The sequence below is a fragment of the Petromyzon marinus genome, chromosome 65 (genome assembly GCF_048934315.1).
Source record: "Petromyzon marinus isolate PM22_M1 ecotype Great Lakes invasive population chromosome 65, UKy_Petmar_22M1.pri1.0, whole genome shotgun sequence".
NCBI classification, from domain to species: domain Eukaryota; kingdom Metazoa; phylum Chordata; class Hyperoartia; order Petromyzontiformes; family Petromyzontidae; genus Petromyzon; species Petromyzon marinus.
The window spans coordinates 5,648,963-5,675,038 of NC_133731.1; positions in this window are offsets into that span (position 1 = coordinate 5,648,963).

Genomic DNA, 26,076 nt, shown 5'->3' on the forward strand with positions numbered 1-26,076 from the left:
CTATGAAGGCCGAAACGGCACACGTGGGGGTGGGTGGCCAGCACCACGCCCGGCCGCCTTTGTCTCCCCATTGGCGATGGTTTTTTTTACAGACCAGGTACTAATTTGAGGCCGAGTCGACCTAGGGGAGGGCCCAGGACCGGTTCAGATCATCGTCACTGGTGTTGGCCGTGAGCGGGAATCAAACTCGACTCGAAGGGAGTTCGTAGAGCAGCGTAGCGCTAACCGTTGTACCACCGCTCCCCACGCACACACACTCAGTGAGTTTGAGCTAATTTTAAATTAATTTCAGGATAACAAATGAGTGCCATCCTCAGTGACTAAGTTCCATTTGTAAAGCACAACTCACCGTCAATACTGAGCTCATGTGTTTTTATTTTTAAACCTGGATCACCAGAGTTCTATTCCCGATTCACGGCTGCCGTCAGTGACAAGAGTGACGTTTGAAATCCTCCTCGCTGGGCAACAATCCGATGAAAAAAAATTCGTACTGGAGCAAAAAAAATAAATCCGATGAGCTATGAAGCTCTTTTTTTCCCCACAGATGTCCACCACCCTCAATCCTCTAACGCCAATCCGCGTTGACCACCCGTGGTGAAGTATGGTCGATCAACTCCCGTAAATCGACACGTGGTCGAAGGCCATCATCCACAAAATTCTTCACCATGTCCCCCTCAATTACTCCCCATGCCCCCCCCTCATTCACCCTCCATCTCTCCCCAGGCCCCCCTTCATTCATTTACCCTCCATCTTTCTACGCCCCAGCCACCCATCCCTCTCCTCCACATCCGGCCAACATCATCAGAATCATCTTCTTAATCGTGATCATCATGACTATCGCCGCCATCATCGTTACCAGATGTCTACCATCACCATCATCACCATCACCACCACCACCATCACAATCCTCACCACCACCACCACCAATCCTCACCACCACCATCATTATCATCACCACCACCATCATCATCCTCACCATTACCATCCTCACCTCCACCATCACAATTATCACCACCACCATCCTCACCACCGCCATCATCATCATCCTCATCACCAGCACCACCACCATCATTCTCACCACCACCACCCTCACCAGTCACCACCACCATAGTCATCCTCACCACCATCACCAGATGTCTACCATCAGCCTCACTGCCACTATCACAACCATCATCATCCTCACCACCACCACCATCATTATCATCATCTTCCTCACCGCCACAACCACCACCACCACCACTATCATCACGTCCACCACGATCATGACCATCACCATCATCATCAAAAAACCATGACGATGTGGCAACCCTCACCACCACCCCCCACCGTCACCTCCACTTCCTCAGTGACCTCATCCGCGCGGTCACAAGGAGACGTTCGGAAGCCATTTAATTTCGTCTCATCCCCGTGGCTTAAGTAGATAAGCGCTCATCGGTTGAAATTAAATTGTCGTTAAAATAATAATTATGGAATATAAAGTTACAACTGATGGGGGTTGCCGTGAAGCCCTTCACACGCGCTCGGCCTAATCTCACCTCAGAAAGATAATTTGCCTAATTGGGGCAATGTGTCATTAAACGCGGCGGGCAGGGCTGATACGTTCACAATGATCACCTGCAAACCCAGGTGAGCGTCCCTGCCATTAGTAGTGCCGCGCGCAACGCGGGGGACATCTAGTGCCGTGCGCAACGCAGGGTGAATTCTAGTGCCGTGTGCAACACGGGGAGTTCACTACTACATGTGGTGCCGTGTGCAACACAGGGGATACACGACTCCATGTGGTGCCGTGTGCAACGTAGGGGGTTCACTACTCCATGTGGTGCCGTGTGCAACACGGGGAGTTCACTACTCCATGTGGTGCCGTGTGCAACGTAGGGGGTTCACTACTCCAATGTAGTGCCGTGTGCAACACAGGGGATTCACTACTTCACGTGGTTCCGTGTGCAACGCAGGGGATACACGACTCCATGTGGTGCCGTGTGCAACACAGGGGATTCATTACTCCGTGTGGTGCCGTGTGCAACGTCGGGGGTTCACTACTCCATGTGGTGCCGTGTGCAACGCAGGGGTTCACTACTCCATGTGGTGCCGTGTGCAACACAGGGGTTCACTACTCCATGTGGTGCCGTGTGCAACGCAGGGGTTCACTACTCCATGTGGTGCCGTGTGCAACGCAGGGGTTCACTACTCCATGTGGTGCCGTGTGCAACGTAGGGGGTTCACTACTCCATGTGGTGCCGTGTGCAACGTAGGGGTTCACTACTCCATGTGGTGCCGTGTGCAACACAGGGGATTCACTACTCCGTGTGGTGCCGTGTGCAACGCAGGGATTCACTACTCCATGTGGTGCCGTGTGCAAGGCAGGGGTTCACTCCTCCATGTGGTGCCGTGTGCAACGTAGGGGGTTCACTACTCCATGTGGTGCCGTGTGCAAGGCCCCTTGTTCACTCCTCCATGTGGTGCCGTGTGCAAGGCAGGGGTTCACTCCTCCATGTGGTGCCGTGTGCAACGCAGGTGTTCACGACTCCATGTGGTGCCGTGTGCAACGTTAGGGTTCACTACTCCATGTGGTGCCGTGTGCAAGGCAGGGGTTCACTACTCCATGTGGTGCCGTGTGCAACGCAGGTGTTCACGACTCCATGTAGTGCCGTGTGCAACGTTAGGGTTCACTACTCCATGTAGTGCCGTCTGCAACGTAGGGGGTTCACTCCTCCATGTGGTGCCGTGTGCAACGCAGGGGTTCACTACTCCATGTGGTGCCGTGTGCAACGCAGGTGTTCACGACTCCATGTGGTGCCGTGTGCAACGTAGGGGGTTCACTACTCCATGTGGTGACGTGTGCAACGTCGGGGGTTCACTACTCCATGTGGTGCCGTGTGCAAGGCCCCTTGTTCACTCCTCCATGTGGTGCCGTGTGCAAGGCAGGGGTTCACTACTCCATGTGGTGCCGTGTGCAAGGCAGGGGTTCACTCCTCCATGTGGTGCCGTGTGCAACGTAGGGGTTCACTACTCCATGTGGTGCCGTGTGCAACGCAGGTGTTCACGACTCCATGTGGTGCCGTGTGCAACGTAGGGGGTTCACTACTCCATGTGGTGCCGTGTGCAACGTAGGGGGTTCACTACTCCATGTGGTGCCGTGTGCAACGTAGGGGGTTCACTACTCCATGTGGTGCCGTGTGCAACGCAGGGGTTCACTACTCCATGTGGTGCCGTGTGCAACGCAGGGGTTCACTACTCCATGTGGTGCCGTGTGCAACGCAGGGGTTCACTACTCCATGTGGTGCCGTGTGCAACGCAGGGGTTCACTACTCCATGTGGTGCCGTGTGCAACGCAGGTGTTCACGACTCCATGTAGTGCCGTGTGCAACGTAGGGGGTTCACTACTCCATGTGGTGCCGTGTGCAACGCGGGGGATTTACCGCTCCCATGTAGTGCCGTGCGAAACACGGGGGTACAACCACCTGGTGTCGCGTGCCACCAAAGGTGACCACTATTTCCGTACGCACCACGGGGTACCTTTGGTTCGTGCGCAACACCTCCGATTAGCACAATTGTCTACGTACGGTGCGAAAGAAGTTCAACGTACATATATTATAACACGGCGGGGGTGGGACCTCTCGTTCCGTGCGCAACACGTGGGGAGACCACGAGTGCCGTGTGCAACACGCGGGGGGTACCTCGAGTGCCGTGCGCAACACGGGAGGTGACCCCCTTATTGGGCGCAGTGCCGTGCGCAAAGCCCCTTCAATTTCGCGCGATAATTGCGATGTTGAGGATTCCGCTGTTCGCTTGTTGCTGGTTGATGTACGGATAATTGCAGCCGCCGTGCGACTCAAATTACACAACTTGACGTGTGACAGGAAGGACAACAGCAACAACAATTTAAATTTCGAGTAGAACGCAGACGGAGTTAAGTTCCCCCCGAAAACAGATCAGAATATTTCACTTTTCGGTAACCACCTGAATGGGGTTGCGATTTTCCTTGAATGTTTCCAGTCTCTCCATGTGGCCAAATAAAATAATAATATTGGTGGGTTATGCGATAACCCTTTCCGATTAGTCGAATTATCGAGTAATTCACGACTGTTGTCCAGAATCAGTGTTCATACTGGAGGAATCCGATGAGTTATAAAGCTCTTTTTCAAAGATGTCAATTTAAATAAATCGCTACTATGCGAATGGCTGCTGTAAAATTTCAAATGTTGCTACCGATTTGAATGTGTTATATACCCAATTTATTATAGACTCACTTCATTTGATATATACATTTAAATATATATACATGCACGTGTGATGGTGTTACAGAATTCGCCATGCGTATTAATGATTTGTCTTCATTGTTTATGGGAGATTTGGGATTCAAGACGGCACCTGCGGTACTAAATACATTCAACTTTAAACAAAAATACATATCGCCATATAACCAACCCCCCCCAAAGAAACCCCATAGCCCCTTTGTAAATCCACTGCTGGATGAAGACCTCCCCACACCCAAGTGTGTGCGGTGACGAGGAATGACTTGACCATACTTCACCACGCTGGTCAATGCCACATTGGCTCATCGCTGGTGTTAGCCTGACCAGCCGTGGGCGGGAATCGAACTTAGGTGGGGCAGCCCCGGGGGATGTAGTGGGGTTCGTATTGCGGTGTTACTAACCACTGGGTCGCCTTTGCAACGTCGTTTAATATCGTTTATCATTAACATACCGTTGTCAATCCACTGCTGGATGGATGCCTACAACTTGAACTCCCATTAAACCGTCTGCCAAATCCATTACGTGTTTATGTTTGGCCCACGACCAGCATATAACCACGGGCGCGTCCGGTGTCGCATGTCGTCAGATATGGGAAGCTAAGCAGGATTTTTTTTGAGCCTGGTGAGTAGTAGGATGGGTGACCGCCACCACCACCAGCAACAACAACAACAACCAGGGCTTGCCCAGGTGTTGCAGGCGTGGGGCTGCAATGACGTGGGAGGTGTTGGCAGGATACGGCAGAGCTGAGTGTCTCCCCCCTCGCTGCGCTGGGTTGTCTCTGAGGTCTCTGTCTCCCTGAGTGTCACCCCCCTCGCTGCGCTAGGTTGTCTCTGAGGTCTCTGTCTCCCTGAGTGTCTCCCCCCTCGCTGCGCTGGGTTGTCTCTGAGGTCTCTGTCTCCCTGAGTGTCTCCCCCTTCGTGTACAGCATCAGCACAGCGCTGGGTTGTCTCTGTGTCTCTGTCTCCCTGAGTGTCTCCCCCTTCGTATACAGCATCAGCACTGCGCTGGGTTGTCTCTGTGTCTCTGTCTCCCTGAGTGTCTCCCCCCTCGTGCACAGCAGCAGCACAGCGCTGGGTTGTTTCTGAGGTCTCTGTCTCCCTGAGTGTCTCCCGCTTCGTGTACAGCATCAGCACAGCGCTGGGTTGTCTCTGTGTCTCTGTCTCCCTGAGTGTCTCCTCCCTCGTGTACAGCATCAGCACAGCGCTGGGTTGTCTCTGTGTCTCTGTCTCCCTGAGTGCCCCCCCCTTCGTGTACAGCATCAGCACAACGCTGGGTTGTCTCTGTGTCTCTGTCTCCCTGAGTGTCTCCCCCTTCGTATACAGCATCAGCACTGCGCTGGGTTGTCTCTGTGTCTCTGTCTCCCTGAGTGTCTCCCCCCTCGTGCACAGCATCAGCACTGCGCTGGGTTTCCCCCGGGGTCTCTGGATTCCTCGCACAGAAAGGCAAACTGTCACGAATGGAACTTTGCCCAACATCCCAATGTAGCAGGACCCTCACTTTCAATGATCCATGAGACTCGGATAGATAGGCGGACAATGTCTATCCACGTACAAATATGTATGCAGTATAAAATGATGCTTCACGCCACTCATCAATGTAGGGGACCTCAATGACAATATTATTTGTATTCACGTAACGTTTGCTTGAATGGCTCAGCATCTCACAGCCCCTTACCTAACATCGCATTTCAAATATTATTTGGGTACCCTCAGTGGCAGCTGTCCCTGTGCGGCACAAGGTGGTGTCAGCATCGCAATGCAAGTGAAGCGCATCACTGTTTTGTTTTAGAACTGCTTTGTGTTTAGTTTGTTGGCTTTCACCCCGCAACCTCCCATAAGCACGGTTGGCTACGTACGGTGCGAAAGAAGTTCAACATACATACGTCGACTCAGGCACAGACCCATAGCATCACAAAGAGAACCATAGATCCACGGAGACCCATAGACACGCACAGAGACCCATAGACTCGCACAAAGACCCATAGACTCGCACAGAGATCCAGACTCACACAGAGACCCACAGCCTCACACAGAGACCCACAGACTCACACAGAGACCCACAGACTCACACAGAGACCCATAGACTCACACAGAGACCCACAGACTCACACAGAGACCCATAGACTCGCACAGAGACCCATAGACTTACACAGAGACCCACAGACTCACACAGAGACCCATAGACACACACAGAGACCAATAGACTCACACAGAGACCCACAGACTTACACAGAGACCCATAGACACACACAGAGACCCATAGCCACACACAGAGACCCATAGAGTTGTCATTCCTCCGCACCTCCGATTTAAATGGTTGGCTACGTACGGCACGAGAGAAGTTCAACATGGTAGATGCATGCATAGAAAAAGTAGACCGTGACGTCATCACACAATGGACGGCTCATTTTTTGAAATGACGTCACGTTGTTTTTTTCAAACACCCATATCTGGTGCCGAGAAAACGGTTTCAACGGTTAACACCACTTGGTGCATTAACCGGGGCGGCAGTGGCATAGTAACCACATTGTCAGTGGCGTGGTAGCTACCTTATCACTCACCCACTCACCCAGCCACCCACCCACTCACTCAGCCACCCACCCACTTACCCAGCCACCCACCCACTCACCCAGCCACCCACCCACTCACCCAGCCACCCACCCACTCACTCAGCCACCCACCCACTCACCCAGCCACCCACACACTCAGCCACCCACCCACTCACCCAGCCACCCACTCACCCAGCCACCCACCCACTCACCCAGCCACCCACTCAACCAGCCACCCATCCACTCACCCAGCCACCCACCCACTCACCCAGCCACTCACCCACCCACCCATCCACTCACCCACCCACCCACTCACCCAGCCACTCACCCACCCACCCATCCACTCACCGAGCCACCCACTCACCCAGCCACCCACCCACCCACTCACCCAGACACCCACTCACCCAGCCACCCACCCACTCACCCAGCCACCCACCCACTCACCCAGCCACCCACCCACTCACCCAGCCACCCACCCACTCACCCAGCCACCCACTCACCCAGCCACCCATCCACTCACCCAGCCACCCACTCACCCAGCCACCCACTCACCCAGCCACCCACTCCCCCAGCCACCCACTCACCCAGCCACCCACTCATCCAGCCACCCACCCACTCACACAGCCACCCACCAAGGCGATATTATCCAAAAGGCCACACAGGAGGCACTGTGCCTTGGCAATTACAAAATTTGAGACGTTTTTTGTTTGATATATAATTCTAACCAAGATATCTTCTTGAATAAATGTATTTATATAGCAAGGATAGGCACTGTCTTCTTTGGTTCTTTCGGTAAAGTCACGTAGAATGAGAATAAAATAATAAATTGATAAAATAAAATAACACAATAATATTCTCACGACGTTTCGGCGGCCTTTGATGAAGGCCGCTTGTGTTGTGGCCGAAACGTCGTGAGAATATTATTGTGTTATTTTATTTTATCAATTTATTATTTTATTCTCATTCCACGTGACTTTACCGAAAGAACCAAAGAAGATGAATCCTTGCAGTCACGAAAGCTTTAAATCGAGATAGGCACTGTGTTTATACAAAGTGGCAGAGTCATGGCAATCGTTTTTATTTCATAAGGTGAGAGAAATTAACACGTGAGATGAATTTTATTACTCTCTGGGCCTTCACTCACGTGACACCCGCACTGTGGGACTCTCTGGGCCTTCGCTCACGTGACACTCGCACTGTGGAACTCTCTTGGCCTTCGCTCACGTGACACCCGCACTGTGGAACTTTCTGGGCCTTCGCTCACGTGACACCCGCACTGTGGAACTCTCTGGGCCTTCGCTCACGTGAAACCCGCACTGTGGAACTCTCTGGGCCTTCGCTCACGTGACACCCGCACTGTGGAACTTTCTGGGCCTTCGCTCACGTGACACCCGCACTGTGGAACTCTCTGGGCCTTGGCTCACGTGACACCCGCACTGTGGGCCTCTCTGGGCCTTCGCTCACGTGACACCCGCACTGTGCAACTCTCTGGGCCTTCGCTCACGTGACACCCGCACGGTGGAACTCTCTGGCCCTTCACTCACGTGACACCCGCACTGTGGAACTCTCTGGGCCTTCACTCACGTGACACCGCACTGTGGGACTCTCTGGGCCTTCACTCACGTCACACCCGCACTGTGGAACTCTCATGTTGTATATGTAGGTGTTATGAAAATTGATGAAAATAATTAAAATTAAATGAAATTTGAAATTTGCATAATTTTCATCAATTTTCATAACACCTACATATACAACACTGGGCTGGGATCTTCAAGCCCTTCCGCCTAAATATATATTTCTGTTTCAGAGCCACTTCTCTCCCATCCCCGATTCCATTCATATAAAGCGCTTTTATAAGTTATGAAATTCGCTCTACATACACCGTGGTTATTTTTTACGTAAACAAATACCTTAATCTGTATGTAGTCTCAAAATCCTCCAGGGTACTCTTACCGACAAGGTAGAGAGCTGGAATATGGTAACACATGTAGCTTTTAGGCCACAAACAACAGGGAGAGACGTCTGAAAATTCGAGATTGTTAATTTTAAGGATCCTGTGGCACATTAGGAATGGATCACTGTTTTAATTATTCCCTTGTGCAGCAAGGGAGTAAAGTGTGGTTCTGTGAAAGTCCTGATGTGCTGTGCAGTCCATCAATGCACGTGTGTACACCAGCATGCGATAACGGAGTTGGGCCTGTAGGGGGCTGGCAGGGTTATTGATTAACTGCACTTGTACACCAGTCACGTGGTTAATGGCGACTCGGTTGAAAAATTGCTGTGTGTGACACATATGATGTTGCATTTCACAGGTAAAGGTCCCAAAGGTTTTTTTATCGTTATAGAAATGTTCTAGACTTGTCCTAGACTTCAAGCTTGGCTTTGAATTGTTAGGTTGTGATATATTCAATTGGAGGGGTTTTAGCACTGTGCATTGTAAAGGGTGATGTGCTGTAATTTCATACTGTCATTGTAATTCTTTAACCCTAGTACTGTTTAGTCTATAACCATGCCCATGCACCCAGAGGATGACTACTTGCAATGCTATTGAGAATAGAACACATGCACAGTCGTAGGTGGTACAATGGTGACATACATTATGTATATTGTACACACACAGTACAGGTAATGGGTGTAAGATACCGATATAAGTCTATGGTATAGATAGACATACAGCTTAGGATTAAAGTAATATGCGAATGGTGAAATGAAAAGGTTATTGTCAAAGACAAAGATGGCTTGTCAGTAGTAGAATTGGGTTTAAGAAAACTGTTATTGACTAACGGCACTTGTACAAAAGTCACGTGGTTAATGGCGACTCGGTCGAGGATTGCTGCGTGTGACACCACGTGCTGCTGCATTTCACGGGTTAACCACAATAAATGTGTTTGCCCTCGATTTGTGGCACCTGCCCACGTCCTTCATTTCGAGTGTGCAACACCCCCAAATCTCGATGTTAAAGTGCCCAATGAACATGTTTGTGCCTGGTGTCATTCAGAGACCGTTCAAAATATAAGATTGCGGGGTTTTTTTTCCCCTTTGATAGGGCGTTAGACGGCAGATAAAATTTAAATGAGAACCATTGTTGAACGAAAAGAAATCGACATTTGATGATGTTCACATCTGAATAATTCGAAAACGCTCAAAGATAGGATAGCTTCCCCTCGTAGAGTATTGCGTTAATTCATGTTTGTTCTTTTTTAATAATTTAGGAATGCAATCTTTAAATTGAGCGGTTTCCGATGGGTACGTCTTTAAATATAAGAAGTTGAACCAAGTCGCCAACAACTTTTGTGTGTTTTTTTCATGCGAAAAAATACATAGGTAAAAATTGTAAAAAAAATCTTATCCGGCTAGTTATTATATTCATTGAAAACCTTTACCCGGAGAAGAGAGGCATCGTGAACTAGTTATAATATTGTAAGAGCGGAGTCCTTTGCCCTGTTTTTAAACGGGCAGTTCATCTGCATTGGTTGAAGCGAGGCTGGCCCTTCCTGACAATCGTTCCAGGGTTGTTCTTGTCTTGAATCAATGCTGCTGAAACTACGCACACCCACAGTAGGATACGCGTGCGGCTTGCGCTTGGTGTAGGAACTCACCAGTCCCTCGTCGAGGAGCATCAAGCATCATCATCATTATCATCACGCAAACGCCGGTCATCCTCACGGCAGCAGCAAGCGGCTTTGTTTTTTTGCCGGCCGGCTGACGAACACTGTGGCCACGGCATCGCGGCTGTCAGTCTGCGCTTCGTGCGGCCGTCTGGAACGCTCTTCCTTCCGATGATTAGGTAAGCCACCGGGAGCTTATGCACTCTTTAATCATCATCTAGATGGACAAACTCATTTCTTTAGAACTGATTTTTGTGTTTCGTCTCGTTTTTTTTTTCCCACGCACCTCCGATTAGCAACGGTTGACTACATACGGTGCGAAAGAAGTTCAACATCGACACGATACCTCAGTTGAGCCTGCACTGGTTGTCACCGTTTTTGCGGGGTTTGTTTTTGTTCTCGTCCAACACACATTTTATTGTTTCGAACACAACAACAACAACAGCAGCAACAGTAAAACGCGGGAAGCCACAGAGCCACGTGACACAATGTGTACTTTTATTGAGTGAAAGCGGCGTGCCCCCGTTGCAACTCGGCACAGCTGCATCCAAGAACAGGCGAAGGAAATGCAAAGGACTAGCAGAAGACACCCAACAGCCCCGTCCCAACTCACGGACCCCTCCCCCCAACCGCCCGCCCGCCCGCCCGCGTCGACCAGAATTGAGCTCCCGTGATGATTCCCACTCGGTGGCCACTCCACGTTGCGCCGCGATCGGTTGCGCAACGAGGTGGGGAGCGCGACCGCCGCAATTGGCCGAGCCGATCGACGCCTTGTTCAAGTCGAGCCTGCGACCCGACTGCGAGCGACCAGTTGCTTGTGACAGGTTGGAGAGACGCCCAACCGAGATCAGTTGCGTTCAACTCAAGTTTGCGTGCAAACTCGAGTTGTGTTCAACTCAAGTTTGCGTGCAAACTCGAGTTGTGCTCAACCGGGTTGCGCGCAAACTCGAGTTGCGTTCAACCGAATTGCGAGCAACTCGAGTTGCATTCAACCGAGTTGCGTTCAACCGAGTTGCGTGCAAACTCGAGTTGCGTTCAACCGAATTGCGAGCAACTCGAGTTGCGTTCAACCGAGTTGCACGCAAACTCGAGTTGCGTTCGACCGAGTTGCGCGCAAACTCGAGTTGCGTTCAATCGAGTTGCGCGCAACTGATCTCGGTCGGATCTGTCTAAACACAGGATCCTGAGCCCCTGGGATTGGTGGCCGCTTTAAAGAGAAATTGAAGATGATCACAAAGTGACACAAAACCTGCCCGCACCCACAGCCACCAGCTACATCGCCCAGAGCGGTGATTTACCCAGCACCAGTCCTGGCCACGCACCTCGCACCACCCCCTCCACCCCGAGCAAAATGTCCCCACTCTTAAATAACAAACCAAGCTAATGATGTTGTCTGCGCTGCACTTCGTGCTGCGTTTGGCATTGGTGCGCAAGCAAAATTAATGACAGTAACTCGACACATTCATCAATAACACTGTGGCCTTGAAAAAAGGGCAATCAACTATTTCAGTAATAATCGACGATTCGGGGCAATGGCCCTTATCCATATCACGTTGTATAGCACGTGTTTCAAAGTGCAATGAAGAAGGTCCTGTTGCCCGAAACGTCGCCTATTACGAGTGTGTTCCTATTGAGGCCACACACACACACACAGTGGTGTTGACGAGAGTGTTAAACGCAGGTGAATCCATCACACGCTGCACGTGCCCGATGATTGTTCGACGCCTCCCGCGTGACGCGGAGAGCCCCGATTTAAAATCAAGGCTCTCGCTGCGTCACGTGGGACACGCGTGTCGTACACTTTGTTGAGCAATCATCGGGCTCGTGCAGCGTGTGAAAAAGACCGCTGTATTTGACCTACTCTTCCACGCCGGGCAGTCCATCTCGGGAGAGGTGGGAGTTACCCACACCTTACCCCACCACCGCCACAGTCGAATGAGGAGGTGTGGGGGGTGCGGGGGGAATTTGAAACTTCTTACCCATTGTGTGAACTGCCGCGTCGAGCTATTGACCCGTGGGGGTCACTGCACTGCTGTGGAAGAAGCAGCAGCAGCAGGCGCGCAATTAACCCAATCAGTACGTCGATCTGGAACCCTAAGATGATTGCCAAGCATGGGGAGGGGAGAGGGGGTGAGGGTTTGGGGCACGCTCGGAACTCGGAGCTAGGGAACCGGGTCAGCTAAGGAGAGGGGGGGCCAGGGGGAGCTAAGGAGAGAGAGGGGGGGGGGGTGGGCAGGGATTAAGTGAGAGACCCCCACACTGGCCTAGTAGTGCCCGTACCCGCCGAAGTGGCCGGAGCCGCAGTGGCCGCAACCGCGCCCGCCACAGTGGTGGCAAGACGAGTGGCCGTGGCCGCTCGTGCAGAAGTCGAGGTGGACTATCGGGCGCGTGTGGCAGGTGGTGACCGGCTTGCAGCAGCCGGTGCCATAGCCTCCGTGGCCATAGCCTCCGTGGCCGTAGCCTCCGTGGCCATAGCCCCCGTGGCCATAGCCTCCGTGGCCATAGCCTCCGTGGCCGTAGCCTCCGGTGCCGTAGCCCCCGTGGCCGTAGCCCGCGTGGCCGCCGTACAGGTGGCCGCCAATGCCGTAGCCGCCGTGGCAGCTTTGGCTGTAGCCACCGTGTCCGAGGAGGCCGTGGCCCAGTCGCCGGCAGTGTCCGCAGCCCCGGCCGCCGCAGTGGTGGCACGAGCCGCCGCGGCGGTGGCACGAGCTGCAGTCTTCGCCGGTGGCGCTCTCAAAGCTGCGGTGGCGAAAGACAATGACGACGATCCCCACACAGAGCCATTAGCGGACTGTCAGTGGCCGAGGGCTGTTGGCACTCAGCGCCTAAAGAAGAATCACGAACGAACTATTTGCAACATTTCCAGGTAAGGCCCCAATGATGTAGCCCCCTTTTGTCAGAAGCGATTGCGGCTATCGTAAATGATAGCCCAACGAAGGTGGGCTTCATCATCATCATCGCGTGGAAATGTACAGCGGCCAAAGGCTCTTGAACGCGTGCTGTCGATTTTAGACGTGGACGGAATAACCGGAGGAGAGGCACGCGAACTCCAAACTATACAGCAGCCGTCAGTGTCGGGATTGAACCTACGATCTCCTGTATACTAGGCGAGGTAGTTAACATTTCATCATCTCCACCCCCCCCCCCCCCCATCCAAAGAACACCTATGAAGGCCGGCACGGCACACGAGGGGGTGGGTGGCCAGCACCACACCCGGCCGCCTTTGTCTCCCCAGTGGCGATGTTTACTACTAGGGTGGGCCCAGGAGCAGTTCAGGTATTCGTCACTGAGCAAGCATAGCACCCGTGTCACCATCCCTCACCGACCATTGCTCACCACCCATCTCATCACACCGTTAAGTTTGAGTTCATTTGTTACACTGGATGACGGTCCCGTTTCGCCGGTTTCCCCTCGCTATCTTTACGCGGGGGGGGGGGGACCCGTGGTGTGTGAGCACAGCGGCAGCTACGATGCCCTCGCCGACCTCGCCAAGGAGCGTAAACCATCGTCACGCGAGCCGCGGTCATCCCCGCAGCGGCGACGGCGGCTTTTGGCTGAGCCGTCGAACAAAGACGGCCGCGGTCACCGCACCGTCATCGTCACCGGCATCGTCGCCGCATCGTCAGCGTCGCCGCATCGTCACCGTCATCAGCACCGTCATCGTCACCGCGACCGTCATTGTCACCGTCACCGTCATCGTCACTGCATCGTCATCGTCACCGTCATTGTCACCGTCATCGTCATCGTCACTGCGTCGTCATCGTCACCGTCATTTTCACCGCAACCGTCATCGTCACCGTCATCGTCACCGTCATCGTCACTTCATCGTCATCGTCACCGCATCATCATCGTCCCGCGGCGCTTTCAGACGCGCTGCTTCCACGGCCGTCTGGAACGCTCTCTTCCCTTTCAATGTTAGGAAGCCACTGAGAGCTATGAGGCACTTTTAAATCGTCGTCGTCTAGATTGAAAAAAGTTCAAGGTACATACACAGAGAAACCCATAGACACCCACAGAGACCATTAGACACCCACAGAGACCCATAGATTAGCCACGGTTGGCTACGTACGGTGCGAAAAAAGTTCAACGTACATACACAGAGAAACCAATAGACACCCACAGAGACCATTAGACACCCACAGAGACCCATAGATTAGCCACGGTTGGCTACGTATGGTGCGAAAGAAGTTCAACGTACATACACAGGGAAACCCATAGACACCCACAGAGACCATTAGACACCCACAGAGACCCATAGATTAGCCACGGTCGGCTACGTACGGTGCCAGAGAAGTTCAACGTACATACACAGAGACACCCATTGACACCCACGGAGACCCATAGATTAGCCACGGTTGGCTAGGCACGGTGCGAAAGAAGTTTCGACGCACAAGAGAGCAGAAACAACAACAAAGTGAACAAAAAAAGTCGACATCGCGTAGAGAACCACGGGAAAAATGACCGCGTGTAACTCATCACACGCCGCACATCATCCCGACCTGCCCCGCCACGCACCCGTTCACGGCGGGATCTCACCTGGCCATCTCTGCTCTACTGAGGTATCTGGCGGAGCTTGTAAGGAGGTCGATGGTTTGGAGATCGGATCTCGGTGTGGTCTCTGCTCTGGCCCTGTGTGTCCCATTTATAGTCAACCTGGGCAGGGAGAGGGGGAGTTTGGCATCGATGGGCCGACCCCTAATTAGAGCCCCCGCCCTGCTGAGTTGCGGTCTGCGGTTGATGTCACCTCCCAAGCTGTTGGGGGCTGCGTGGTCGACCGGGATCGGCCCGGCGCTCGATGCGCTGGGTGCTGGTGGTACCTTAGACTCGCGGTCAGCGTTCGTGTGCGCGGTGGTCTCAGTAAGCTTCAACGAAGACTGTAGGGTCAAGTGCTGTTAGCGAGTAGCAGCTATGAAGGGTCGGCGCGGCACACGAGGGGGTGGGTGGCCAGCGCCACGCCCGGCCGCCTTTGTCTCCCCAGTGGCGATGTTTACTACACAACGCACCAGGTACTAATTTGAGGCTGAGTCGACCTAGGGGAGGAGGCATAGGACCGGTTCAGATAATCGTCACCGGTGTTGTTGGCCGTGCGTGGGTATCGAATTCGGGTAGCCGGGTTTGTAGCGCAGCGTGCTAACCGCTGCACCACCGCTCCTGGAATATCAACAATGACTGCACACACACACACACGCGCACAAAAACAACAATGACGTTAATATTTGATTGTGAACTACATTTGTTGCTGGACTCGAGCAGGAAATGATGAAAACATTGGCGTGACGAATATTTAAACTGTAAAAATATACATATATATTTAAACTATACACATTAGTCTCACATGCAGGGTGAGTGGGGAAGTGCTGCCTCCCCATCGATGTGTGGGGACCATAGTATTACTTGAAGAAGAGGGGATCTCAGATGTAGCTCTGTGATATCCGCTTCCGTGGGCTTTTCTGCGTGGACCAGAGAGCGTCGCTTAAAGAGGAAGAAGAATAAGGAGATCTCAGAGGTAGCTCTGTGATATCCGCTTCCGTGGGCTTTTCTGCGTTGACCAGAGAGCGTCGCTTAAAGAAGGTATCTCAGAGGTAGCTCTTTGATATCCGTCTCCGCAGGTGGTTTTGTGTGGACCAGAGGTCGCTTAAAAAAAAAGGGACCTCAGTAGTAGCTCTGTGATATCCGCTTCTGCGGGTCGTTCTGTGTGGAGCGGAGTGTCACTTGAAGAAGAAGAAGACATCTCAGAGGTAGAACTGTGATATCCATCACCGCGGGCCGTTCTATCACACACGGAGGGCTGCGAGATTTCCGAACGGACGCCTCCTCTCGTGACGATCGGTGAAATAGGATTGGGGGAAATTTACAGCAAACTAAAATATCATTGCTTCACCCATACTTCACCAAGCTGGGCCGAAGCATTGTGGTGAGATGTTAACTTCCTCGCTTGGTGTGCAGGACGTCGTGGGTTCGACCGGACCCTAACGCCTGCTGTAAATGTGGAGGTCGCCTATCTCGCTCTCTTTTCCCGTGGTCACGTGGATTTTTTCTGGGTCCTCCGGTTCCCCTCCCCCCCCCCACATTTAGAATCAACATCACGCGTTTAGAGTATTTGGCTCCTGCTATACATTTCCACGTGACTTGTGATAGCCAGGCCGCTTTTGAAAAAAGAGCTACATAGCTCAGTGGGCCTTACCTGGTAAAATTAAAATAAAAAAATAATAGTTCGTTATTATCATCATCGACTTCACCGTCATCTCTTTCAGAAACATCATCGTCAACATCAACGTCATCATCGTTGAAAATGTGTCGCATGTTCACCAACATCAGCAGCATCATCAACAACATCATCAGCAGCATGCGTGAGGTCATCACAACAGCAGGTGTGAGGTCATCACAACAGCAGCAGGCGTGAGGTCATCACAACAGCAGCAGGCGTGAGGTCATCACAACAGCAGCAGGCGTGAGGTCATCACAACAGCAGCAGGCGTGAGGTCATCACAACAGCAGCAGGCGTGAGGTCATCACAACAGCAGCAGGCGTGAGGTCATCACAACAGCAGCAGGCGTGAGGTCATCACAACAGCAGCAGGCGTGAGGTCATCACAGCAGCAGGCGTGAGGTCATCACAGCAACAGCAGGCGTGAGGTCATCACAACAGCAGGTGTGAGGTCATCACAACAGCAGCAGGTGTGAGGTCATCACAACAGCAGCAGGTGTGAGGTCATCACAACAGCAGCAGGTGTGAGGTCATCACAACAGCAGGTGTGAGGTCATCACAGCAGCAGCAGGTGTGAGGTCATCACAGCAGCAGCAGGCGTGAGGTCATCACAACAGCAGCAGGCGTGAGGTCATCACAGCAGCAGCAGGCGTGAGGTCATCACAGCAGCAGGCGTGAGGTCATCACAGCAACAGCAGGCGTGAGGTCATCACAACAGAAGCAGGCGTGAGGTCATCACAACAGCAGCAGGCGTGAGGTCATCACAGCAGCAGCAGGCGTGAGGTCATCACAGCAGCAGGCGTGAGGTCATCACAACAGCAGCAGACATGAGGTCATCACAGCAGCAGGCGTGAGGTCATCACAACAGCAGCAGGTGTGAGGTCATCACAGCAGCAGGTGTGAGGTCATCACAGCAGCAGCAGGTGTGAGGTCATCACAGCAACAGCAGGCATGAGGTCATCACAACAGAAGCAGGTGTGAGGTCATCACAACAGCAGCAGGCGTGAGGTCATCACAGCAGCAGCAGGCGTGAGGTCATCACAGCAGCAGGCGTGAGGTCATCACAACAGCAGCAGACGTGAGGTCATCACAGCAGCAGGCGTGAGGTCATCACAACAGCAGCAGGTGTGAGGTCATCACAGCAGCAGGTGTGAGGTCATCACAGCAGCAGCAGGTGTGAGGTCATCACAGCAGCAGCAGGCGTGGGGTCATCACAACAGCAGCAGGTGTGAGGTCATCACAACAGCAGCAGGCGTGAGGTCATCACAACAGCAGCAGGCGTGAGGTCATCACAGCAGCAGGCGTGAGGTCATCACAGCAACAGCAGGCGTGAGGTCATCACAACAGAAGCAGGCGTGAGGTCATCACAACAGCAGCAGGCGTGAGGTCATCACAACAGCAGCAGGCGTGAGGTCATCACAGCAACAGCAGGCGTGAGGTCATCACAGCAGCAGCAGGCGTGAGATCATCACAGCAACAGCAGGCGTGAGGTCATCACAACAGCAGCAGGCGTGAGGTCATCACAACAGCAGCAGGCGTGAGGTCATCACAACAGCAGCAGGCGTGAGGTCATCACAACAGCAGCAGGTGTGAGGTCATCACAACAGCAGCAGGTGTGAGGTCATCACAACAGCAGGTGTGAGGTCATCACAGCAGCAGCAGGTGTGAGGTCATCACAGCAGCAGCAGGCGTGAGGTCATCACAACAGCAGCAGGCGTGAGGTCATCACAGCAGCAGCAGACGTGAGGTCATCACAGCAGCAGCAGGCGTGAGGTCATCACAACAGCAGCAGGCGTGAGGTCATCACAACAGCAGCAGGCGTTAGGTCATCACAGCAGCAGTAGGCGTGAGGTCATCACAACAGAAGCAGGTGTGAGGTCATCACAACAGCAGCAGGTGTGAGGTCATCACAACAGCAGCAGGCGTGAGGTCATCACAACAGCAGCAGGCGTGAGGTCATCACAACAGCAGCAGGTGTGAGGTCATCACAACAGCAGCAGGTGTGAGGTCATCACAGCCCCCACGCTCGAACGCCCAACACGGACGCGTGTTTATTGGGGGCGAGCCCCCGTGGGAGACAAATACGGCCGGGTCAGGCGGAGATGAGGGGGGGTGACTGACGCACCGCCTCCGCGCGGTGCTGTGGTTGCTGTTGTTGTTGTTTTGTTTGGAGTCACGCGCAATCTGTCTCATTGGTCTGTCTGTTTACCTCTCTGTCTGTTTACCTGTCTGTCTGTTTACCTCTCTGTCTGTTTACCTGTCTGTCTGTTTACCTCTCTGTCTGTTTACCTGTCTGTCTGTTTACCTGTCTGTCTGTTTACCTGTCTGTCTGTTTACCTGTCTGTCTGTTTACCTGTCTGTCTGTTTACCTGTCTGTCTGTTTACCTGTCTGTCTGTTAACCTGTCTGTCTGTTTACCTCTCTGTCTGTTTACCTGTCTGTCTGTTTACCTGTCTGTCTGTTTACCTGTCTGTCTACCTGTCTGTCAACCTGTCTGTCTGTTTACCTGTCTGTCTGTTTACCTGTCTGTCTGTCAACCTGTCTGTCTGTTTACCTCTCTGTCTGTTTACCTGTCTGTCTGTTTACCTGTCTGTCTGTTTACCTGTCTGTCTGTTTACCTGTCTGGGGTGGGGGTAGGCATTCATCCAGCAGTGGATTGACCATGGGTGATGTGCGCGCCATGGTTGAGAGATGTCAACTACCTCGCCTGGTTTGCAGGAGGTCGTGGGTTCGATCCCGACCCTGACGCCTGCTGCTGTATATTTGGAATTTGCGTCTCCCATCATCATCATCACGGTGGTTAGGAGATGTTAACTACCTCGCCTGGTATACAGGAGGTCGTGAGTTCGATGCTGACCCTGACGCCTGCTGCATGTTTGGAGTTTGCGTGTCTCTATCTCTCTCTCCACGTGGTCGTGTGAATTTGTCTCAGGGTCCTCCGGTTTTTTCTCTTCCACATTTAGAATCAACATCACGTAAAGCATTTAGCTGCTGCTATAACATGTCCACACGATGACGATGCATCCTTGTCAACCCCTTATCAGTGCCCTACCTTATAACAGACCAATTCAGACCTTATTGGTTACTCCGTGCCCCTTAAAAATCTCAACGTTCATCCTGCAAAGTCCCATCACAAGGGAGAAACACAAACAAATAGACCAACACATTTTGTTTTTTACCCGTGTAGTGACATAGAATTGGTCACTACGTAACACAGCGCTGGTTGCTAGAAGAGAAGGGGATCTGCAATTGCAGCTGCCCTGACTGACAGCAGGTCACGTGATAAACCAGACCTTTTTTGACTTTTGAAACAACTTTTATTGCCCCCCGCAGCAAAAGCACTGGAGGCGATTTCGATATGAAATACACAAAGTCACCAGCAACACAAATGAAAATAAACGTTACAAATCCACGGGCTGTGGCGCTAAAAAAAGCACCGCGCACAACACGAAAGGAAAGTCACGTGGTGGTGGTGGTTGTGGTTGGTCATTCGCGCACGCCACGGTGACGAGCGAGCGTTTCAGAAGGCGAACACGAGGGTGCCGTCCACGCTAGTACAGAGGGCTTTTCCGGCTCCCCAGCGTTCGAAGAAGACGTGATAAACCAGAGAGAGGGATGTACGGGAAAGGTTACAGAGGGGGCACGTGAGGGAAGCCCGGGAACCCGCTAGTAGGTTCTAGAAGGGGGGCGTGGCCGGGGTGGAACGAGGCTACGCTGGAGGGATAAAAGGGAAACCCGAGAGAGGGCTCGGGGCTGTTGCCTGGAGTGGGATCCCCTCGTCGTGCCGCTGGAGTCTTTGTCGCCGTCGACGTCGTCATCATCTCGGCGTCGTCAGTTGGGCGGTCTGCCAGCTGTCCTGACTGGGAGCTGTAGTTACCTCTTGTGAACTGTGATGGCTGTTAATAAATAGAGTGCCTCCCACTCCGAGTGTCTCTGAGTCAGTCACTACACCCGTACTGAAACGGCTGTACGCCGTATGGACCTGAAAACTTAATTTACGCTGTACAAGAATATGGCGTGAACCGCGTGGGTTTACAGCTATGTGACGACAATGATGATTGACGGTAAGGCCACTTCATTGAAACTTTGACTTGTGGCCAGGTCGTTCCTGAAAAAATCCACCTGGTATAAAATAAAATAAATGTTGAGTTTTTCACGCGGGATCTTATTCTTCCTCTTACGTAAGACGACAATGATGATGATAATGATCTTCTTGGTTCTTTTGGTAAAGTCACGTAGAATGAGAATAAAACAATAAAACAAAATAAGACAATACAATTCTCACGACGTTTCGGCCACAACACAAGTAGCCTTCTTCAGGTGAAGGAACAGAACTGTCGGGACGACAGCGCTTCAATTAACGCTGCTAAGATTTGCAGCATCTTTTAAGCTAGGTGGGAGAAGTAAAGCGCCTTGACAAAGGAGTTTACATATCAAACAGGATAATTTAGCATTGAAATAGCTGTGTTAAAGTGTTGGATCAGCAGGGTGCTAAAGTCAGAAATTAGCATGTAACTGGGAGATTAGCATGGTGTTAATGTGAGGGATTAGCATGTGACTGGTCACGGAAGTAGCTATGTTAAAGTCAAAGTTTACATATCAACAGAGGCATTTAGTATATGAACGCTAAAGGACTGCAACTACCCAACTATCATACAATAAACCGATGTGAAAAAACTAAGTATAAACTACATGAATATAATAAATGTACTCACTATATTCTTCAATAAGTTGAGCCATGAACATAAAGTAACTGGGTATGCACTACACTATATAATGAATACCATATAGTAAAACTAATAAAAAAAACTAAAATATAAACTACATCAATGATGATAATGATGGCATCGCGGCAATCACCTCGCCTAATTACGTGACGCCAAGTGCGGTCCGTCTGGCCTCATTAAGGATGCCACCGCATCCTTAATGAGGCCGGGTTTGATCTGTTGTTCGACCCCTGTTATATAAACGTGGCCTCGCGAACTGGGGGGCACGGGTGACCTTGAACCAAGCAGAAGGCGCTTGGAGTTGAGAGTCTCGCGATCTGGGGTGGGGGGGGGAGTTACGTGGCAATGTCCCACGGGGTAACGTGAGATGATTTTATAAATGTGTGAAACTGTTAACATATGTGAGAGTTAAATTTTGATTTCAAGCTTTCGTGAACTGCAGTGATTCATGTTCTTGGTTCTTTCGGTAAAGTCACGTTGAAGGGAAACAATAAAATAATAAAATATATGTAAAACAATATATGTGTGAGAGTTGTTAGGTACATGCTACACTATACACTGCAGTATACAATACACAATACAATACTACACTATACACTACACTATACAATCCACTACTAGACAATATACTATACACTATGCAATACACTGCTAGACACTCCACTATACAATGCACCACTATACACTACACTATACAATACACTACTATACACTACACTATACAATAGACTGCTACAGAATACACTATACACTACACTATACACTACACCAGTGGTTCTCAACCGGTGGTACTTTGGACCAATGGGGGTACGTGAGGTGATTTATAAATGCGTGAAATTCTATCAGAATCATTGGTGAATATAATCACTCGTGAATCTGCCAAACATAAAATAACTACGGTAAAGATGTTAATCCATATGGTTACCTAGAAGGACATAAACGACCTTTCTAAACCTGTCGATCGTGAGCAATTTTGCTTTCCAAGAATAAGCGGCGAGCGCGGACAGATTACCTCACACGTGCAGAGCGCCCGTTGATTCATTTTTTTTCTATTCGCTTGCGGTCCCGTACGAGCTCAGTTAGGATTACCGCCTCACAAAATGGACAGTCGGGTTAAAATTTAGAAGTTGATTAATTCATGCATTTATGTCTCAGAGCCACGTTGGGGGGTCAGGGCAAGAGGGGGGGGGGTGGTGGGGGAGTTGTGGGGGGGGGGGGGGGTGTCACAGTAGCAGCCAACAAAATGTTTAGAACCACTGGCTACAGGCACACGGCGAACTGGGGCGACCGCGCTGGGCCCCGAGCTTTGCCCCCCCCCCGCCCTCTCCACGCGCGTGCTTCGACGTCACAATGCCAAATGGATAATACTTCCGGTTTGGGGGGGGGGTTGCCCCGGGCCCCGCCCCCCCCACGCATACTTCGACGTCACAATGCCAAATGGATGTTTCCGGGTATAGGGGAGGGGGTTGCCCCTGGACCCCGTGAACTTCGACGTCACAATGTGAAATGGATAATACTTCCGGTTTGGGGGGGGGGGGGTGGGGCTTGAGTGGGGATGGTGGGGCAGATTACTGAGGGGTACGCCGGCGCGTCACTGTGTCATTCCGCGTGATTGTATTACTGCACCGCTCAGCTGCGCGGTTCGAGAAAGTAGTCCGCCCTCGACCGCTCATAAACCGCGTTACAACGGGGGGATGCTTTCCACGTTATAACAAACTATTGGGTGTCTATGTGAGTCTTTGGGTCTCTGTGTGAGTCTGTGTATGTCTGCATATTGATACTTCTTTCATACCATACGTAGCCAACAATGGTTAATTGGAGGTGCGGGGGAAGGACGAAGACAAAGATCGCCCCGTAAAGCCTTAACATGCTGTTGGGGAAAGTGCTTTTAGCGAGTAGCAGCACCTGTGAAGTGGGGAAGGACAACCAACTAAACAAAAGCAGCAGGTTCTGATTCATGAAGTAGCCCCGTCCACCTCTCAGGTAGCCCCGCCCACCAGGCAGGTAGACCCGCCCTATGCCTGCATCATGAGCCGAGTGTAACCAGCGTGGTGGTTGTCTTACCAATAAACGGTGCATATCTTCGCACTACAGCATAATTATTGGGATGTTAAAGCTTGCGAATAGTGCCAGAGTCACGTGACCGCTGGACAAGGTGAGCTGCATAGCAATGTCACTTCACTATTAAAATGTAATCCGTAGCCACCCTTCATAATAAAATAACCATGAACACACATTTGTGTTTTGTAATATGTATTTCATGTCGGTGAACTTGCGACGTTAGTCCTTTCTTGGATTCGTATGAATATGTTAACATAAATAAAAAAAAAGTAAAATTCACGGTGTTAGGTATATCCCCCCGAGATCTTGAAGAGAGGGAGCCCTGTATACCGCAGGGAGGCCAATCGCGACGCCAGCCTCGTCAAAATCACAAGGCACCGGTGGCCTCCCTGTGCACCGGGAGCCTTGCGAATGTAACAGACGCCGTTTTGGAACGTCGTCACCCGCTCAGAAAGTCCCCGGGGCGTGGGTGCGCGCGCGTGGGCCGTGTTGGGAGCGAGGGCGAGAGTCACGTCGTGGAAGGACGAGGGGTTTGATCGAGCAGCGGAAACCGGGGGAAATAACGTAGGGAGCGCTGACCGACACTTTTGTTTTTTCGACATTTACCGATGGCCGCCCCTGTGTCCTCGCCAACGATCACGGCCAGGAAAGATCGAGGCACGGCGGGCGCACGCGGGGTCACGTGGACAAGGAGCCAGAACATATGAGAAACCGGATGCAGTTAAGAAACTTGCTACCATAGTTTCGACTCAGAATCGGAACCTTTGTTCACCCTGGAGGAATCCGATGAGCTGTGAAGCTCTTTTTCGCAAATGACCAGTCGCGGCGGGTGAGGAAGTTACAACAACAGACAGTACAAAAAAACATGATAGGAGTGTACGTCCGGTGAGTGCGCTGACCATGACATAGCGACATCATCCTCTAGTCGTGGTATAATAGCCAAGTTGATATTGGTTCAGGTCATATACGTTTTTTGTATGTTTTACCTAGGTCAAAGGTCAAAGCATATCGTGCATTACTCGCGATCAATCCCAAAGGTGCCTACTTCATTCTAGTCACATTTAGCCCTGACTCGACTCCGTCCAACGAGAGTTATGGAAGTGTTGTGACCACCACTTCATTTCTCACTCGGACGTCGCTCGGCTGGCTTTGAGTATGGGTTATTGGTGTAAGGCATTACCACTAGATTATAAAGTACGGCTATTCATAATAATCCTATACTGTGTGGTGGGTTCCAGGACACGGAGACAGCAGAGTAGAAGCAGCACTATTTATTTAAACCTTAACAAGGGTTACACTAGAAGGGGTAGCGGCCCCTTTACCCGTATAACTCAGGAACACACCCCAGGCTCTCTAGCCTAAGCTCTAGGCTCCCAGTTCATCCTGGTAGGGCTCTAAGGGAGGCTATCAGATCTGGCCCTGGTTAGGCACAGATCTCGGCACCCCGCCGACCAGACCGGCCCTTAGAAGGACTCTGGCTCTGGGGCTCTGGGGCCGCACCACTGGCTTGCTGTGCCGGCCCTGAGAAGGGCAGCGGTCACAGGAGTTCCAGGGTCTCACCTAGCTGGCCTTCTTTCTTCACTGGTTGCTTCAGCCTGGGGCCCAACACTCTGCCCCGAGCTCCCTGGCACCCCGCACTTCATACCCACAGGGGGTGGAGCCTTAGCGGACGTTGTTGTAGCCACCAAGGTGTGGGTGAACCACACCTTCCTGTGCCATGTGTTTATTCCCCATAGCACCCCTACAACTGTACCCTATATTCCTACAATCCTACGCATGGACGTCGAGGATGAGCCATACCCTGGGCTCACCAGGAGCAAAGCACGGAATAATATAATCTCTATCAATATCAATACGGTCACTGCCATCGCGTGCTTTCAGATGCACTTATGCGGCTGTCTGGAACGCTCTTCCATCCAATATTAAAAAGCCACTGGGGCTATTCACTTTTAGATCACCATCCAGATTGAACACTCATTTCTTGAGAACTTCTTTCTGTGTTTGGTCGTCCTTCCCCCGCATCTCCGATGAGTGCGGTTGGCTACGTACGTTGCAAAAGAAGTTCAACATACATACATCTGTCCCATCTGTATGGGATAGAGTATTACCCCCATCACGTGCATGTTTTTTTTTTCTCCAGTATCCTCCCACATGCATACACACTCATTGGCTTAAAGCATCTTAATATATACGGGATCGCAGAGCTTGGGAAATAGTTGGAAAGAGCCACGTTCACTCCAGCGCTGTCCTACCAGACAGTCTCGTCCCTTCACCTGATGAAGGCCGCTTGTGTTGTGGCCGAAACGTCGTGAGAATATTATTGTGTTATTTTATTTGATCAATTTATTATTTTATTCTCATTCTACGTGACTTTACCGAAAGAACCAAAGAAGAATCATTGCAGTCACGAAAGCTTTAAATCGAAACTAAGTAAATGTAGCCATCAACAACCTAAACATCGTTCAAGTATGCAGACGACGGACATAATCTTGGTAACAGTAGAATATGATACGTTACGATAAGTTCAATGCATGTATGATACGTAGCTTTAGCGATTTCATGTTAGGGTCACCACGATACGATACGTTATGTTCAATGCATGTTAAAAGTTTTTTTTACAGCAGATAGGATTGTTTCCTGAAAAAAAAAACTTTACATGAAATTGCAGTT